Below are 17,638 nucleotides of genomic sequence, written 5' to 3'. Positions count from 1 at the left end.
AGGGTATGGGGTAGACCTTGTTGAACGGAGAAGTGTATAAATTTCTTCACCCAGACAGTGGTCAGCCTCTGGAATTTGCTCCCACAGGAAGTGGTTGAGGCAAAACCCTTGGATGTTTACAGGAAACGGTTCGATAAAGCACGTGGGGCGAAGGGGATCAGACGATATGGGAGGGTGAGGGTGGGGGATCAGCCTATTGAGTTGGATGATCAGACATGATCATAATGAATGACAGAGCTGGTTTAGGGCCGAATAGCCTCCTCCTGCTCCTATTGTCGAAGTTTATATGTTTCTAAGAGTGGCAAATTCAAGGCAGCCGATGATCTTCACCAGAACAGACAGTAAGACGGATCATTGGTCAGAAACAGACAGTGAGAGAATACAACACAATAAACACAGGGAGCAACAATGGGAAACAACAAACCCATTCGCATCGAATGTTCAATGTCGTTTGGAATTGAAAACACCCCGAATTAAAAGGAGATTAAATTGGAATTTCCGCCATTTTAGCATCTGGGAGAAAAAGGAGAAACGGAGAGAACGATGTAGGAGGGAAGAAAAGAAAGGATGGAACTGCTCCCTTGTACTTGGGTCACTGCTGCTCCACAGTTTGTAGCATCTCACCGATTAAAATCGAAAGGAAATAAAACTATCATTCGTGTATTCAATCAGATTCGGATTCATTTTGAACTCTAAAGGCTAAAGTGTTTCTCACCCACTCAATATATTGAGATATTTGAGAATAGTTTGACCCCACAGGATAATGTTGTGTTTCTGCTCTCTTGTTATTTGTTTTTCCTGTTCCTCTTCCATTCGATGTAAATCCACAGAAAGTAAAGAAGGAAAGGAGAGAGAGAGCGAATATTCTGTTTCCTTTCATGATTCTCTTCTGATCTTCACTTTAGAACATAATCAAGGTGTAAATGTGGAAATCTGTCAGTATTAAGAGTTAATCTTCGACAGGAGGTCTTGTGGCGCACAATAGCGCGTCTGAATGCCGATCCGAAGGCTGCGCGTTAAATCACGTCAGGCTCACAGAGTTTCTATGCTTGTTCCAGGATTTTATTTCTGGATAAGTTCATTCTGTTTGGAAGTTCTGAAAATCACACAGAGATAGGGAGTGAAGTATGTTGTGAAGAGGACAGAAGCAGCTTACAGACGGATACAGAGAGGTTGAGTGAGTGACAGAAACCTGGCAGCTCCAAAGCAATGTTTAAAAAGCGCAGGGTTTCGCTTTGGCAGGTAGAGTAAAATAAACAGAGCTTTACTTCATGTCCAACGGCTGCAGAATTGCCAGGGATCCCGGTTTCCTCGTGCATCAGTCACGAAAATTGAGCGTGTCAGTGCAACAAGTAATTAAGAAGGTGAGTAGAATTATATCATTTATTACGAGAGGAATTGAAAATAAAAGTAATGGTGTTATTCTTGAGCGATGCAGTGAATTGTTGAAACCGCATCACAGGATCAGAGAATTGTCACGGAGCAGAAAGAGGTCATTTGGACAATCGTGTTTGCACCTTTTCGGCAAACAAGCATTACGAGTTAGTGCCATTCCCCTGCACTTTCCCCGCATCTCTACACATTGTATCTATTCAAGGAATCACCTCTTGAAAGCTTCAGTTGAACCTGCCTGCACCACACTTCCAGTTAGTGCATTCCAGACCCGAGACACACGTTGTGGAAGAATGCTTCTTTTTCAAACATCACACCTGCTTCCTTTGCAAATCAACTGAATCTGTGCCCTCTCGTTCTTGCTCTTTTTACTCGGGGGAAATGTGTCTCTCTATTTATTCCGCCCAGCCCGCCTCATGATTTTGAACATCTCGATCAAATCTCCTCTCAGCCTTATCCTCTCCAAGGAGAACATTCCCAATATCTCTAATCTAACATTATAAATGGAACAATTCCTGTAAACATTTGAGAAAGGGTCATGTGGACTCGAAACGTTAGCTACTTTCTCTCCCTACAGATGCTGCCAGACCTGCTGAGATTTTCCAGCATTTTCTTTTTGATTCCTGTAAAACCTCTTCTGCACACTCCCCAATGCGTTCACAGCTTTCCTATATTGTGGTTCTCGGAACTGTGGAAAATATTCCAGCTGATGTCTAACTGGTGTCTTGTACCAATTCAGCATAACCTCCTTGCTCTTGTTCTCTTTTCTAGCAATAAAGCCCAGAATAAGAGTTGCTTTATTCCCTGCTATATCCACCTGTCTTGCAACCTTCAATGACCTGGACACATATACACCCCATTCCCTCTGCTCCTTCATCCCTTAAGTATTTTACATTTCCTCGTGACAAAAATGCATCATCTCACACGTCTCCACATTGAAAATCATCTTATATCGTTTGAAGTTCTCGACTGTTCTCGTCTCAGTTTACAAAATTTCCAGGTTTTTTACCATCCCCAAACTTTGAAACTGGTCCGTATAAACCATAATCTGGCACATTGGTATATATCAGGGAAAGCAAATGTTCCAATAGGAACCTACCAACCTTCCTCCAGTCCGAAAAGTCTCTATTGACAATTTCATTCTGTTTCTGATTATTCAACCACATTTATATCCATATTGCTGCTGTGCCTTTTATTCCAGGAGCTATAACATATCGCTGATTCTGTGCAGTTTTGGTCTCCATTTCGGGAACGATGTAAATACGTTGGAGGCGGTTCAGAGGAGATTTCCTCGATTGGTCCCAGGAATGAGCGTGATTTCTATTGAGGAAAGGTCAGGCGGACTGCACTTGTTTCCAGTGGAGATGTGAAGAGTAACAGTTGATCTGATTGACGTACATCAGATTGTGAATGGTCTTGACAAGGTGGACGTGGAAAGGATGTCTCTGCTTGTGGGTGAGAGCAGAACTACCGGGCAGTGAAAAACAAGGATGTCTCCCTTTCCGGACGGAGATGTGGAAATTTCTCACTCTCAGAGAGTTGTGCGGCTTTGGAACTCTGCCTCAGGAGGCAGCGGGACATTGATGACTTCTTTTTTTTTCTTTTTTTTTTAAAAAAATTTAGATTACCCAATACGGGGAGAATGTGCAAACTCAGTGACAGTGACCCAGAGCCGGGATCGAACCTGGGGCCTCAGCGCCGTGAGGCGGTTGTGCTAACCACTAGGCCACCGTGCTGCCCTACATTGATGACTTTTAAGGCGGAGATTGAAAGATTATTGTTCAGCAAATAAATCAAATGTTTATCGGGGTTACATACAAACATTACAATCAGCCAACTATATGTATCCGCAAGAATGCGTTTGTTTGACTTGATATATGAGGATAAATTCAGACTCCAAAACCATGGTGAAAATGTCGTGTTCGTTTCTTCACATGTTCTGCACTGATATACTCTCTGGAGCTCAAATCTGCGACCAGAATAAGAGACATACGGCCAGTGTTTGCCGTTGCTGAGTAATCACTGGTCAATGGTCACTCCGAACGATTCTATCATGAATCTGCCCCTCAACTGTTCTCTTTCTGAACCTGCTGAAGGCGAAGCTGACACATTGGAGGTGAGGGCGAATCCTATCTGCTGGATCTGCCTGTTTTCAGAGGTGGCTTCCGGTCATGGAAAACGGTCCACATTTTGCACGATCTCGCCATTGTATTCTGTGTGCCATTCTCTGTCAGTGTTGACAACGCAATTCAGCTCTTGGACTGAATCATATTTCAGTCAGTGGTGTGTGGAAAGTAGGATTCAGTCAGTGGAGCTCTGTCTCCCACATTCTATATCTTCAGAGTGACCATTGTACGGTCCTTGTGGAGACAAGGCCCCATCTTCACATTGAGGTTTCGCTCCATCGGGTTATTTGACATTACCACCTTCCTAAATGTGAAACACAATTCCTGCATATTTCAGTCTCTAACGCTATATGGCAGAGTCAGATTCATTCCATATTTGTAATATTCCGGTACGTCAGAGGATTGTTGCAAATCTTCTGTAACACTCCGTCTATGGTATTCGATTAAATCGCTTAGCGAGAGTCTCTGGGATTATGTGTGTCATTCACAGCAACATAGAATATACAGCGCAGAATGAGGCCATTCGGCCCACCGAGTCTGCAGGGACCCACTTAAGCCCTCACTTTCATCCTATCGCTGTCACCAAATAACCGTTCCTAACCTTTTTTGTCACTGAGGGCAATTTATCATGGCTAATTCACCTAACCTGCAGGTCTTTGGACTGTGGGAGGAAACGGGGCACTCGGAAGAAACCCACGCAGACACGGGGAGAAGGTGCAGACTCCGCACAGACAGTGACCCAGCGGGTAATCCAACCGGGGACCCTGGTGCTGTGAAGCCACAGTGCTATCCGCTTGTGCTGCCGCACTGCCCGCTCAGTATTCTTCATTCTTTGACAAGCTGTGTGAAGGCCGAACTTAATCTGTAATGATCAATCTCTGATATTGTTACTGAGTGGATAAAATCATTATGTTGTTTGACAGTCTCCGTTAAAATGTCTGCGTATCCGAATCATGACAAAACTTTCATTGGCATTGCGCACGCACGTGTGTGTCTGGGTGGGGGCTGTATCTTGGCATTTAGGGTGGTGAATAAATCTTTAACTGTCCGTCTCTGGTGTGACATGTCAATATTGGATTAATTCTCCATCTGGAGTCTCTGTTGCTGTGTGTGGCTGTGTTGTATCATTCTATGAATCTGAGCCGGATGCTTTGTCTGAATTTAAGGTTGTTTTATTTGGTGTACGAGGATTAATTCAGATTCAGATAACACGGTGAAACAATATTCAAATCTCGTGTTTATTCCTTCACCTGTGCTGCAGGGATATATTCTCTGAGATAATTTCCCTAGAGCTCAAAACTGATCCAAATTTCAGTCACCACCGCGATTGCACAGATGTTTAAAAAGGTGCTTTGCGGGTCTCGTCCGGATTTAAACCCGCGACTTCTCGCATTTACATCAATGAAAACCCTGAGCAAGAATCATACACCTGGACCAACGAGCCGCCAGATCATGTTATGTCACTCTGGGAATCTTTAAATTACGTCCCAAAGCCCATCAGTTTCCGCACACAATTAGAAATCAGGAATGTGAATGAACAATGTGACATTTATATCTCTGTTCTGGAGATGGTCAGAAGCAGTGATGTCAGTTTCACCACTCGCCAAGTCACCCTGTGGATGCGCCTCGCCAATCACGTGGGTGATGTAGTTCTGCCAGTCAGTGGGTTCAGTTGGCACTTTAGGAGAAATTCGAAGTCATCATGACTTCATCAGTGGCCTCATGGTTAAGGTGTGAGTGACGTTAATCATGATGTGATCAAATTAGTGTCGGTTTCAGACTTTCCGCGAGGGGTTTTCATGCTGAGGAGAAACATGTTGGATATGGTCTGGGAATGTTTCATTCCGGTCCATTCCCAACATTCCTGTCCTGATCGGATGTGCCTTTCCTTCCATCGTTGCGGGATATTTTATGAATATTGATTAATTGTCATTTATTAAGAGTTGTTTTATATGTTTAGTGTAGTTTGTTTTAAAAATGTTAAATATCATCGCGATAACTGTTTACTTTCATTCCCCAATCAGCCATATTGGGTGAAAACCTTCAATGAGAGGCAAAGGGAGCCCCGATTATTTATGTGGTCAGTGGTTTGTTTATGGAGCTGAGTAAATATTCGGGATCAGAGCCGCTGCGAGCGGGGTGCGAACCTGCGCGGCGATACAATAATGTGGGTTTGGCGTTTGTGTCCACATATCTGGATAGGAATGGAGCTGCTGCTGCCCGGGGAGCTGGACAAGCAAAAGTCACAGATATTGAGCAACTCCACCCGCCCCAAATAGATTCCCCAAATTACTGAAGAAAGCAAGCGCCAATCATATTTTAGGGAACTATGGCAGTCTCTCTGAAAACAATATGCCAACACGTCTGAAAGAATCGATTTGCTGTAACTAGTTCAAGATGAAGCGTTTCAATATCAGCCGTAATTCCGTACCAGTTCTCAGACAGGCGCTGACTGGTTCGAAGTTTACTTCACTTTTCAATGTCCGGCTCAATAAACTCAATCACAGACCCATGATCTGCTTTCCTCCTGTTCACAGACACATCCACTTTCTACAAGGGCGCTTCTAACTGGTTTTCAGAGTAAGAGTCAGACTGAAGTCACCTCGTTCTCTCTCGATCTCTTTATCTCAGAATCACCTCACAACCAAGAATGGAACTTCTGACAGAGCCAAGAATGGACTAGTTTGTCGATTCTTCCACTGATTCAGGACTGTTCGTCACCAGGACGTATCTGTGGGGCTGAGTTTCACTGTGTACCCAATCAGTCCCCGGAGAAGCACAAAAACTGATTGAGGGAGAGAGAAAGAAACAAAGATACAGATGGAGAGACAAAGGAAAGAGAAATGATTTTTTTTAGTATGTTCCATTTCTGTCACGATCAGAAATACATTCAGCTGAATGAAACCAAACCACGTCTCCATTGCTGGTTCCCCTTCCAAACGTTGCAGGAAACGTTATTATTTATTGATTGTTGCTTTGAGTGTGAGCTGCTTATTTCGTTTAGTTTCCAAAAAGAACGTTTAATACGTTACTGATCTCGATTAAAATTTTTACGGTTTACAGACAACCATTCGATTGTCGAGGCAGCGGTTTGTGTGAGGAGTTGAACAAACATTTTGAATCACAGTCGCTGCGAGCAGGGTTCGAACCTGCGCGGGGAAACCCCATTGGATTTCAAGTCCAACGCCTTAACCACTCGGCCATCGCAGCTGCGCTTCACGTTAGCCATTTGGCCGATACAAAACATTCTAAAACCAGCCTGGAATCGCTCCATTGTGGCATTCAAGCGATCAGCGGAGCCACGGGGATTATTTGAGGAGGGGTCGTGCAAAATGACCATTGGAGTTGGAGAGAAGCCTTGAGAGACTCGAAAACCTCAGCTCCCTAAACGCGCAATTCCACTGATTAAATAGTTTGTGGAACAACATCAGTGACACGGGAAATATATTAGAAATTCATGTTTCTTTTCAAATGGAACGGACCACACTTCCCAGCCTGGAAGAAAATTAAAATAATGAAATCTAGAAATTGGAGCACAGAAGGAGACCTGTGCAGGCCGAATGGCCACGAGATGACGCAACTAAAATGATGACGTGTCGTGATTCTAGCATTTCTCCACGGATCGCGATTGAAGAACAAGCCAGGAGGAGAAGACCTTGGTTGCCAGAATTTGAGAGACCAGCATTTCTACACGGTTGCAGGAGTGGCAGTATGGAACAAGGACCCTCCTTGTATCATAGAATCATAGAATCATAGTGCAGAAGGAGGCCATTCGGCCCACCGAGTCAGCACTGACCCTCCGAATGAGCGTCCCACTTAATCTCCCCAAGAAGAGGTTTTATAATTAGTTTAGCAACAGCCCGGCTAGCTCAGTCGGTAGAGTATGGGACACTTAATCTCACGTTACTGGGTTTCAGCCCCATGTTGGGCGCTTCCATGTTATTACCTGAGAATATAGAGCTGAATTAAATGTATTGATAGCAGGAACGCAAGTTTATGTTGCTGGACTGGGAAACCAGAAATCTAAACGAACCTGTCGTGACAACATTTAATAAATCTGGAATTGAAATTTCGTCTCAGTAATGGTACAGAAAGGTTCTGCTACAGACGGATTATATTTCCACAACTGGGAATACACGCAGAGTTACGGTTCCGACAGGGAGAACAGTTACACAGCACGGAGAACAGTTACACAGCAGGGAGAACAGTTACACAGCAGAGAGAACAGTTACACAGCAGGGAGCTCAGTTACACAGCACAGAGCACAGTTACACAGCAGAGAGCTCAGTTACACAGCAGAGAGCACAGTTACACAGCAGAGAACACAGTGACACAGCAGAGGGCTCAGTTACACAGCAGAGAGCACAGTTACACAGCAGAGAACACAGTGACACAGCAGAGAGCTCAGTTACACAGCAGAGAGCACAGTTACACAGCAGAGAACACAGTGACACAGCAGAGAGCACAGTTACACAGCAGGGAGAACAGTTACACAGCAGAGAGAACAGTCACACAGTAGAGAGAACAGTTAAACAACAGAGAACAGTTAAACAGCAGAGAACAGTTACACAGCAGGGAGCACAGTTACACAGCAGAGAGCAGTTACACAGCAGAGAGCTCAGTTACACAGCAGAGAGAACAGTTCCACAGCAGAGAGCACAGTTACACAGCAGGGAGCACAGTTACACAGCAGGGAGCTCAGTTACACAGCAGAGAGCACAGTTACACAGCAGGGAGCCCAGTTACACAGCAGGGAGCTCAGTTACACAGAAGCGAGAACAGTTACACAGCAGAGAGCTCAGTTACACAGCAGGGAGCACAGTTACACAGCAGGGAGCTCAGTTACACAGCAGGGAGCTCAGTTACACAGAAGCGAGAACAGTTACACAGCAGAGAGCTCAGTTACACAGCAGGGAGCACAGTTACACAGCAGGGAGCTCAGTTACACAGCAGAGAGCACATATACACAGCACAGAGTCTCAGTTATACAGCAGGGAGCTCAGTTACACAGCAGGGAGAACAGTTACACAGCAGGGAGCCCAGTTACACAGCAGGGAGCACAGTTACACAGCAGGGAGCTCAGTTACACAGCGCAGAGTCTCAGTTACGCAGCAGGGAGCACAGTTACACAGCAGGAAGCACAGTTACACAGCAGGGAGCTCAGTTACACAGCGCAGAGTCTCAGTTATACAGCAGGGAGCTCAGTTACACAGCACAGAGTCTCAGTTATACAGCAGGGAGCACAGTTACACAGCAGGGAGCTCAGTTACACAGCACAGATCTCAGTTATACAGCAGAGAGCACAGTTACACAGCAGGGAGAACAGTTACACAGCAGGATATACATTTACAAACAGGGTCTCTCTGTGTGCAACAGAAAATACATTTTCCTAAATAATCAGTTTGTCCATCTCAGGATCTTGCTGGTTTGTTCGGCACCTTTTCTGTGTGTCATTGTGTGTGTGAGACCTGGCAGTCTCTTCCTGCTTTTTTGTGTGTCTATCTGTCTGTTTCAGACGTGCTGATGTTACGTATCAATCGCACTTTTCCCAAACCGTAATCGAATATGCTCCGTATTTCAATGAGATCATGAATGATCTGATATAATATGACGTGTAATCATCTCAGCCGGTGGCACGTTGTCACAGTGGTTACCTCATAGCGTCAGCGATCTGGGTTCAATTCCAAATTTTGGTCACTGACTGTGGGGTTTGCACTTTCTCTCCAAGTCTGTGTGGGTTTCCTCCGGGTGCTCCGGTTTCCTCACACAGTCCAAATGTGTGCGGGTCAGGTGGAGTGGCCATGCTAAATTGCTCCTTCGTGTCCCGTGAGTTGGGTGGTGTTACAGAGATATGGTGGGGACATGGGGGCTCTTTCAGAGGGTCGGTGCAGTGCCGGTGGGCCGAATGGCCTCCTTTTGCACTTTAATGATTTAATGATAATCCTCAAGTCCACCTTTCCGGCTTCTTAGCCCTGGATTTATGATGAATCTTTAAAACCAATATCCCAAACGAGCCTCAGCTACCAGGGACAGGAATGGTTGTTAGATGTTCCGGGGTTTAGATGTTTTAAAAGAGGAGTGGGAGTAGAACGGTTAATTAGGGAATGCACCACAGCTGCAGAAAAGGAGGTAATTGAGGAGGGTTTTCCTCCTGAGTCAGTGTGGGTGGAAGTCAGAAACAAGAAAGGAGCAGTCACTTTATTGGGATTTTTCTATAGACCCCCCAATAGCAGCAGAGAGATGGAGGAACATAGTGGGCGTCAGATCTTGGAAACGTGTAGAAGTAACAGTGTTGTTGTCATGGGTGACTTCAACTTCCCTAATATTGACTGCAACCTCCTGAGTTAAAATAGTTTGGATGGAGCAGATTTTGTCAGGTGTGTTCAGGAAGGATTCCTGACTCAACATGTGGATAGGCCGACTAGGGGGGAGGCCATATTGGTTCTGGTGCTCGGCAGCGAACCAGGCCAGGTGTCAGATGTCTCAGTGGGAGAGCATTTCGGTGACAGTGATCACAACTCCTTGATCTTTATCATAGTCAGATAGAGGGATAGGAACACACAGCTATAATTTAATTGGGGATGGGGAATTTATACTGCTGTTATAAAGTGGGAACAATTGTTCTTGGGGAAATGCACAACAGTAATGCGGGGATTGTTTAAGGAGCAGATGCTTCGAGTGCCGAATTGTTTTGCCCCATTGAGACAAGGAAGAAATGGTAAGGTGATGGAACCTTGGATGACAAGACAGGTGGAGCTTCTAGTCAAGAGGAAGAAGGAATTTTAGGTAAGATTGTGGAAGCAAGGATCTGACTCGTCCCTGGAGGGTTACAAGGCAGCCAGGAAGGAGAGCTAGAAGCGGCATGAAAAAGCCCTGGCAGGAAGGATCAGGGAAAACCCCAAGGCGTTCTACACTTATGTGAGGAATAAGAGGATGATCAGAGTGAGAGTAGGGCTGATCAGGAATAGTGGAGGGAACTTGTGCCTAGAGTCTGAGAAGGAGGAGGCCCTAAATAAATACTTTGCTTCAGTATTCACAAGAGAGAGGAACCATGTTGCCCATGAGAACAGTGTGAACCAGGTTAATAGACTCCAACAGGTTGATATTAAGAAGGAGGATGTGTTGGAAATTTTGAAAAGCATCAGGACAGGTAGGTCCCCTGGGCCTGACGGGATATAACCAAGGTTACTATGGGAAGCGAGGGAGGAGATTGCTGCGCCATTGGCGATGATCTTTGCACCCTCACTCTCCACTGGAGTAGTACCGGATGATTGGAGGGAGGCGAATGTTGTTCCCCTATTCAAGAAAGGGAATAGGAAAATCCCTGGGAATTACAGACCCATCAGTCTGTGGTGAGCAAAATATTGGAACGGATTCTGAGAGGCAGGATTTATGATTATTTAGAAAAACATAGTTTGATGAAAGATAGTCAGTATGGCTTTGTGAGGGGCAAGTCGTGCCTCATTGAATTGTTTGAGAATGTGACGAGAGACATTGATGAAGGTCGGGCAGTGGATTTGATGTATATGGATTTTATGGAGGCATTTCATAAGGTTCCCCATGGTAGGTTCATCCAGAAAGTCAGGGGGCATGGGATACGGGTAAATGTGGCTGTCTGGATACAGAATTGGCTGGCTGAAAGAAGACAGCGAGTGCAAGTGGATGGAAAGTATTCTGCCTGGAGTTTGGTGACCAGTAGTGTCCAGCAGCGATCTGTTCTGGGACCTCTGCTCTTTGTGTGTTTTTTGTAAATGACTTGGATGAGGAAGTGGAAGGGTGGGTTAGTAAGTTTGCGGATGACACGAAAGTTGGTGGAGCTGTAGGTAGTGTTGAGGGTTGTTGCAAGTTCCAACAGGACATTGACAGGATGCAGAGCTGGGCTGAGAAGTGGCAGATGGAGTTCAACCTTGATAAATGTGAAGCGATTCATTTTGGAAAGTCGAGTTTTAATGCTGAACACAGGGTTAAAGTCAAGATTCTTGGAAGTGTGGAGTAACAGAGGGATCTTGGGGCCCACGTACACAGACCGCTCACATTTGCCACCCAGGTTGATAGGGTTGTGAAGAAGGAGTATGGTGTGTTGGCTTTCATTAACAGGGGAATTTAGTTTATGAGCCGCGAGGTTTTGCTGCAGCTTTATAAAACTCTCGTTGGACCACTCTTGGAATATTGTGTCCAGTTCTGGTCGCCTCATTATAGGAAGGATGTTGATGCTTTGGAGGGGATACAGAGGAGATTTACCAGGATGCTGCCTGGACTGGAGGGCATGTGTTATGAAGAAAGGTTGAGGGAGCTACGGCTTTTCTCACTGGAGCAAAGAAGGCAGAGAGGTGACTTGATCGAGGTGTACAAGGTGATGAGAGGCATGGATAGAGTGGATAGCCAGAGATTTTCCCCAGGGTGCAAATGGCTGTCAAGAGGGGATATAATTTTAAGGTGATTGGAGGAAGTTCTGGGGGAGATGTCAGAGGTAGCTTCTTTACACAGAGTGGTGGGTGTGTGGAATGCACTGCCAGCAGAGGTGGTGGATTCAGCCATTTGGGGCATTACACCGACTCTTAGACAGGCACATGGACAGCAGTAAATTGAAGGGGTGTGGGTTAGGTTGATCTTAGATTCGGGTAAATGGTCGGCACAACATCGTGGGCTGAAGGGCCTGTACTGTGCTGTATTCTTCCAGATTCTGTGTCCTATGTAACTTCTCAGCCGTCATTGAATTCCCGGATGTCAATTATTTGATCAGTCTGAGGGAAGTCACACGCTGAAAATATCATACCTTGATCCAGTTCTAAAGTAAATTAACTCTCTTTAATCCCTGATGACCTTAGGCGGCTTTCCCCTTTGAGGGTGAGATCTGACTGGTGGTGATTTAACCTGAGGATCACCATACCTCAGGCGAGGAGCAAGGTTGAGAAGGCGGTGTTTTCATGATTCAGTTCTATTATAACCATGTGACCTGACTCTAATGAACCTGGTTTTCTCTCTGCTTAATATCGTCACACGGTGAGTCAAACCTCACCGATTGGATAGACGAGTGATCGCTCTTCAGTCTTGTCATGGACGGACCCGCTGATTATTGAGGAACTTGCTGAAAATTTACATTGCAACCAGGAATAGTCTAATGGTAGCACAATAATTTATCTTTAATCTGCTCCAAGTATACTTTCACGACTCGCTGAAAGAATATGCTCTCTATTTCCTGGAGAATTAAGCCAGGCAGGAATAGATACCTCTAACTCAATGATCAGATAATGTCCATCGTGAAGTGTGTGTTCCGATGATCCATGGGTTCCTCTGTGAAGCGGGGCGGGGGGTTGATTTTGCTGTCAAATGATGGTTGATTCCAGTCTTTCAGCGGGGGCTTTTCACACTGTGTGGAAACATCTTGGATACGATATTGAAGTGTTTCACATCAGTCCATTCACAAACGTTCCTGAATGTGATGGCAAGTCATTTTACTGATATGAACTGCAATTCCAACATTGAACACCGGATTGAAGAAAAAGAAGCGGAGACAGTCCATCAGTTCTTGAATGCAGCACGAATCGAGACGTTTTGAAGCAGGCACTTGTGAGACGAGGTGGCCGAGTGGTTAGGGCGATGGATTGCTAATCCATTGTGCAATGCATGCGTGGGTTCGAATCCCATCCTCGTCGATCTTTTTCATCCACTGTTTCCTCGGAAGTGCGACTCTCTTGTCCAAAATGGATCAGAATCACTGATGGGACAATCCAGTCCAAGTTGTGAGTCCGCATTGCATTGATTTGTGTTGGAAGTCGGAAAATTCAAAATTCAGTCTTGTTCCGATTGAGATGAATTGATCGGGCAGTGAGAGAGGAACCATTTTGATCTGATTTATTGTCACATGTACTGAAATATAGTGAAACGTATTTTTCGACGACCACGGAATACACACATTACATACATCGTAAAGAAAAAAGAATAACCGACCGAGTACATTGACAAATGGTACATCGACAAACAGTGATTCATTCCACTGCAACAAGTGGCTGTATAAAGCAAATCCATGAGCAAGAGCAGCATAGGCGTCTGGAAAAGTGCTCTTACAGAAACAGATCAGTCCGAGGGGAGTCTAGTAGCTGTGGGGAAGAAGCTGTTCCGATGTCTGCATATGCGGGTCTTCAGACTTCTGTACCTTCTGCCTGATGGAAGGGTCTGGCCGAAGGGAAAACCTGGGTGGGAGGCATCTCTGATAATGCTGTCTGCCGTCCTGAGGCAGCGGGAGGTGTAGACAGACTCAATGTGCGGGTGGCAAGCTTGTGTGATGCGTTGGGCTGAGTTCATCACACTCTGCAGTTTCTTGCGATTTTGGAGCGAGCAGTTGCCATACCAGGCTGTGATGCAGCCGGATAGGATGCTTTCTGTGGCACATCTGTAGAGGTTTGGGAGAGTCGATGCAGGCATGACGAAATTCTTCATCTTCCGTGCGAGGTAGAGAGGTTGTTGGGATTTCCTGACTGTTGCATCAAAGTGAGTGGACCAGAACAGGCTGTTAGTGATGGTCACATCCAGGAACCTAAAGCTATCAACCATCTCCACTTCGGAGCCATTGATGCAGGCGGGAATGTGTATCGTGCGACGCTTTCCGAAGTTGATGATCAGTTGCTTGGTCCTTCCGACATTTAGAGACAGGTTGTTTTCGATAAAACTGCAACCAAGTGATTTATCTCCCTCCTGTAGTCTGATCAGTTATTGTTTGAAATACGGCCCACCACAATCGCATCATCCGCAAACTTATAGATTGAGTTGGAGTTAAATCTTGCCACACAGTTGTGTGTGTATAGGGAGTACAGTAGAGGACTGAGCGCACATCCTTGCGGGGACCTGCTGTTGAGGATTATTATGGTGTAGGAGATGCTGTTGCCGATCCTGACAGATTGTGGTCTGTTGCTGAGGATGTCACGGATCCAGCTGCACAGGGAGGGGTCAACTCCAAGATTGTAGAGTTTGGTTCTAAGTTTTGTCAATGGTGTATAATGGTGTTGAACAATTTATCATGGCCAATCCACTGACCTGCACATCTTTGGACTGTGGGAGGAAACATGAGCACCCGGAGGAAACCCACACAGACACGGGGAGATGTGCAAACTCCACACAGACAGTGACCCAAGCCGGGAATCATACCTGGGACCCTGGAGCTGTGAAGCAACTGTGATAACGACTGTGCTGCCGTGCTACCCATCAATGGATCAAGACCGTCTGAGAGGCTGGCGTTGATCCGTCTCATGACGAGCCGCTCGAAGCATTTCATGTTAACAGACATCAGGGCCATAAGTCGGCAGTCATTGAGGCAGGTTACGTTGTGCTTCTTTGGTACTGGTATTATGGTGGTCTTCTTGAAGGAGTTGGGGGCCTCTTTGCGGATGAGTGAGGTGTTGAAGATGTCTACGAATACACTCTCCAGCTGGTCTGCACTGGCTCTCACAGCTCGCCCAGGGACTCCGTCAGGGCCCGTCGCTTTCTGCAGTTCCACTTTCAAAGAGGGAGCTCTTAACTCTGAGGCTGTAATAGTGGGTATGGGTGTGTCCAGGGCTGTTGGGACGGATGGCACTCATTCATTGGCTATCTGTTAAAACGGGCAGAGAATTTGTTCAGTTCATCGGGTAGGGAGGCTGCAGCCCCAGATATTCCCCCTGGCCTTGCTTTGTAGCCCGTGATCTCGTGTTAGCCCTGCTTTAGTCATCGTGGGTTAGTGTGGTGGGTCTGGGACTCTAGTTTGATGCGGTATTGCCTTTTGACATCCCTAATGGCTTCACGCACATTATACCGGGATTTCTTATATAAATCAGGGTCGTCAGACTTGAACACTTCTGTCCGGAACTTCATTAGCGAGCTATCCCTTTGGTTGATGCAGGGTTTTCGATTGGGGAACCGCCGTATTATCTTCCTTCGTACACTGTCCTTGACATACTTACTGATGAAGTCTGTGACGGTGGTTGCGTACTCGTCCAGTTTAGTTGCTGTGTTCTTGAATAGCGACCAGTGCACAGACTCCAAGCAGTCACAGAGGATATCCCCGGGTGCCTCGGATCAGCACTGCCCGGTTTTCCTGACTGGCTCAGCAGGCTTGAGTTGCTATTTGTAAGTGGAACGTGGTAGGACCGACATGTGGCCGGATGTGCAAATGTGTGGTCTGGGAATGGAGGGGTTGATACATTTGATGCTCGTGTGGCAGTGGTCCAGGGTGTTTGCACCCCTGGTGAAGCAGGAGATATGTTGATGGAGTTTGGGTTGAACCTTTCTGAGGTTTGCCTGTTTGAAGTCTCCAGCCCCGATTGTCAGGGCTTTGGGGTGATTTGTTTCTTGGTTGTTGATGGTTGGAGTGCAGTTCGTCAAGTGCTTTCTTCACTTCCGCCTGGGGTGGGATGTGATGTGGACAGAGGTGAATTCACGTGGGCAGTAGAAATGGCGGCACTTCGTCTATTTGGTAGTGCCGATGCCAAGCAACATTTCATTGCTCGGGGGACTGTTCAGTTTAGGCAATCAGGATATTTGCCCGACAACAATCTGCTGAAGGTGGGGAAGGTTAGGCGCATTGGCCATGCTAAATTGCCTTTAGTGTCCAAAAGGTTAGGAGGGGTAATTGGGATTCGGGGATAGGGTGGAAGTGAGAGCTTAAGTGGGTCGGTGCAGACTCGATGGGCCGGGTGGCCTCCTTCTGCACTGTATGTTCTATGTTCCATGAAGGGATTCCAAAAATGTATTCAGAACTTCAATGTAGCGGCGGCAATGCAGCTTCACCAGAATGATACAGGGATAGAAGGATTCAATTACGAGGAGAGCTTAGAATTATAGAATCATTCAACGATTACAGCACAGGGTGAGGCCATTCCGCCCACCGTGTCCATGTCAGTCACCCAGGGCTGGCGTGTATTCCCGTGATAAAACAGAAAATGCTGGAAAATCTCAGCAGGCCTGACAGGAGCTGTGGCGAGGGAAACAGAGAATGGGAAGCAGGGTCACACTGGACTGGAAACTGTAACTCTGTTTCTCTCTCCACTCATGCTGGCAGACCAGCCGAGTTATCCAACATTGTCTATTTCTGTTTCAGAATTTTATGAAGAATCTCCATAGGTCTTTTGTTCTGTTCGCAGTGGAGGCCAAAAAAACAAAAATAACCCAATTGACCCAATGATCCCAAAACAAAAGCAAAGGACAAAAAATTGTTTCTTCTGATTTTACTTTCACAACCAAACCCAATCGAAGAGGAATTGAGAAGCGCATTGAATGATGCAATGAGCTTTGGGAGGCAATGATAAGATGGTTTCAGTGGGATGCTGGCCACCGGTTGGCTCGGTGGTCTGGGGGCATGATTCTTGCTTCGGGCTTTCGTTGGGATAAAATGCGAGAGGTCCCGGGATTAAATCCCCGACGAGCCATCAACAGCGGTTTTTAAAATCTGTCCGATCGATAATGTGTAATTGATTGAAAGGGAGAGCAGGTTTAAGCTCCAGAGAAGTTATCGCAGCGAATATATCACCGCAGAACACGTGGAGCAACGAACTCAACATTTAAAGATCGTTTGACCATGATGTGGTGTGGGATACTGAATTTATCGTCATATAGCAAGTTAAAAAACCGCACGCTTGTGCATCCAGGTAGCTGGCTGAATAATAATAATTATCGCTTATTTCCTAGTAGGCTTCAATGAAGTTGCTGTGAAAATCCCCTAGTCGCCACATTCTGGCGCCCGTTCGTGGAGCTGGTTCGGGAACTCGCGCTGCTGGCCTAGCTCTGCATTACAATCCAGCTGTTTAACCCACTGTGCTAAACCAGCCCCTACTGCAATTTAATGTAACCCCGAGAAACCTTTGATTTATTTGCTAAACTGAATCTCTCCATCGCCACATCTTACAAAAATCATCGACCCACTTCCACCTCCTCCTGAGGCAGAGTTCCAAAGTCACACATCTCTCTGAGAGCCAGAGATTTCCACATCTCCGTCCGGAAAGGGCGAAATACCTGTATTTATTTTTCACTGCCCGGTAGTTCTGCTCTCACCCACAAACTGAGACATCCTTTCCACGTCCACCTTTTCAAGACCATTCAAAACCTGATGGACTTCAATCAGATCAACTGTCGCTCTTCACATCTCCACT

At 46.0% G+C, this 17,638-nt stretch overlaps 2 non-coding genes across 2 annotated transcripts; one reads left to right on the top strand and one right to left on the bottom strand.

Moving 5' to 3' along the window:
• Positions 1-6,646: 6,646 nt before the first annotated feature.
• trnas-uga lies at positions 6,647-6,728 on the bottom strand. The gene has a single exon. It is a non-coding gene; the product is annotated as a tRNA-Ser (tRNA).
• A 6,364-nt stretch (positions 6,729-13,092) lies between these two features.
• On the top strand, positions 13,093-13,174 carry trnas-gcu. Its single transcript has one exon. It is a non-coding gene; the product is annotated as a tRNA-Ser (tRNA).
• Positions 13,175-17,638: the final 4,464 nt, after the last annotated feature.

Source organism: Scyliorhinus canicula, chromosome 27 (assembly GCF_902713615.1).
Source record: "Scyliorhinus canicula chromosome 27, sScyCan1.1, whole genome shotgun sequence".
Taxonomy (NCBI): Eukaryota; Metazoa; Chordata; class Chondrichthyes; order Carcharhiniformes; family Scyliorhinidae; genus Scyliorhinus; species Scyliorhinus canicula.
This window is presented reverse-complemented; position numbering and strand designations above follow the sequence as displayed.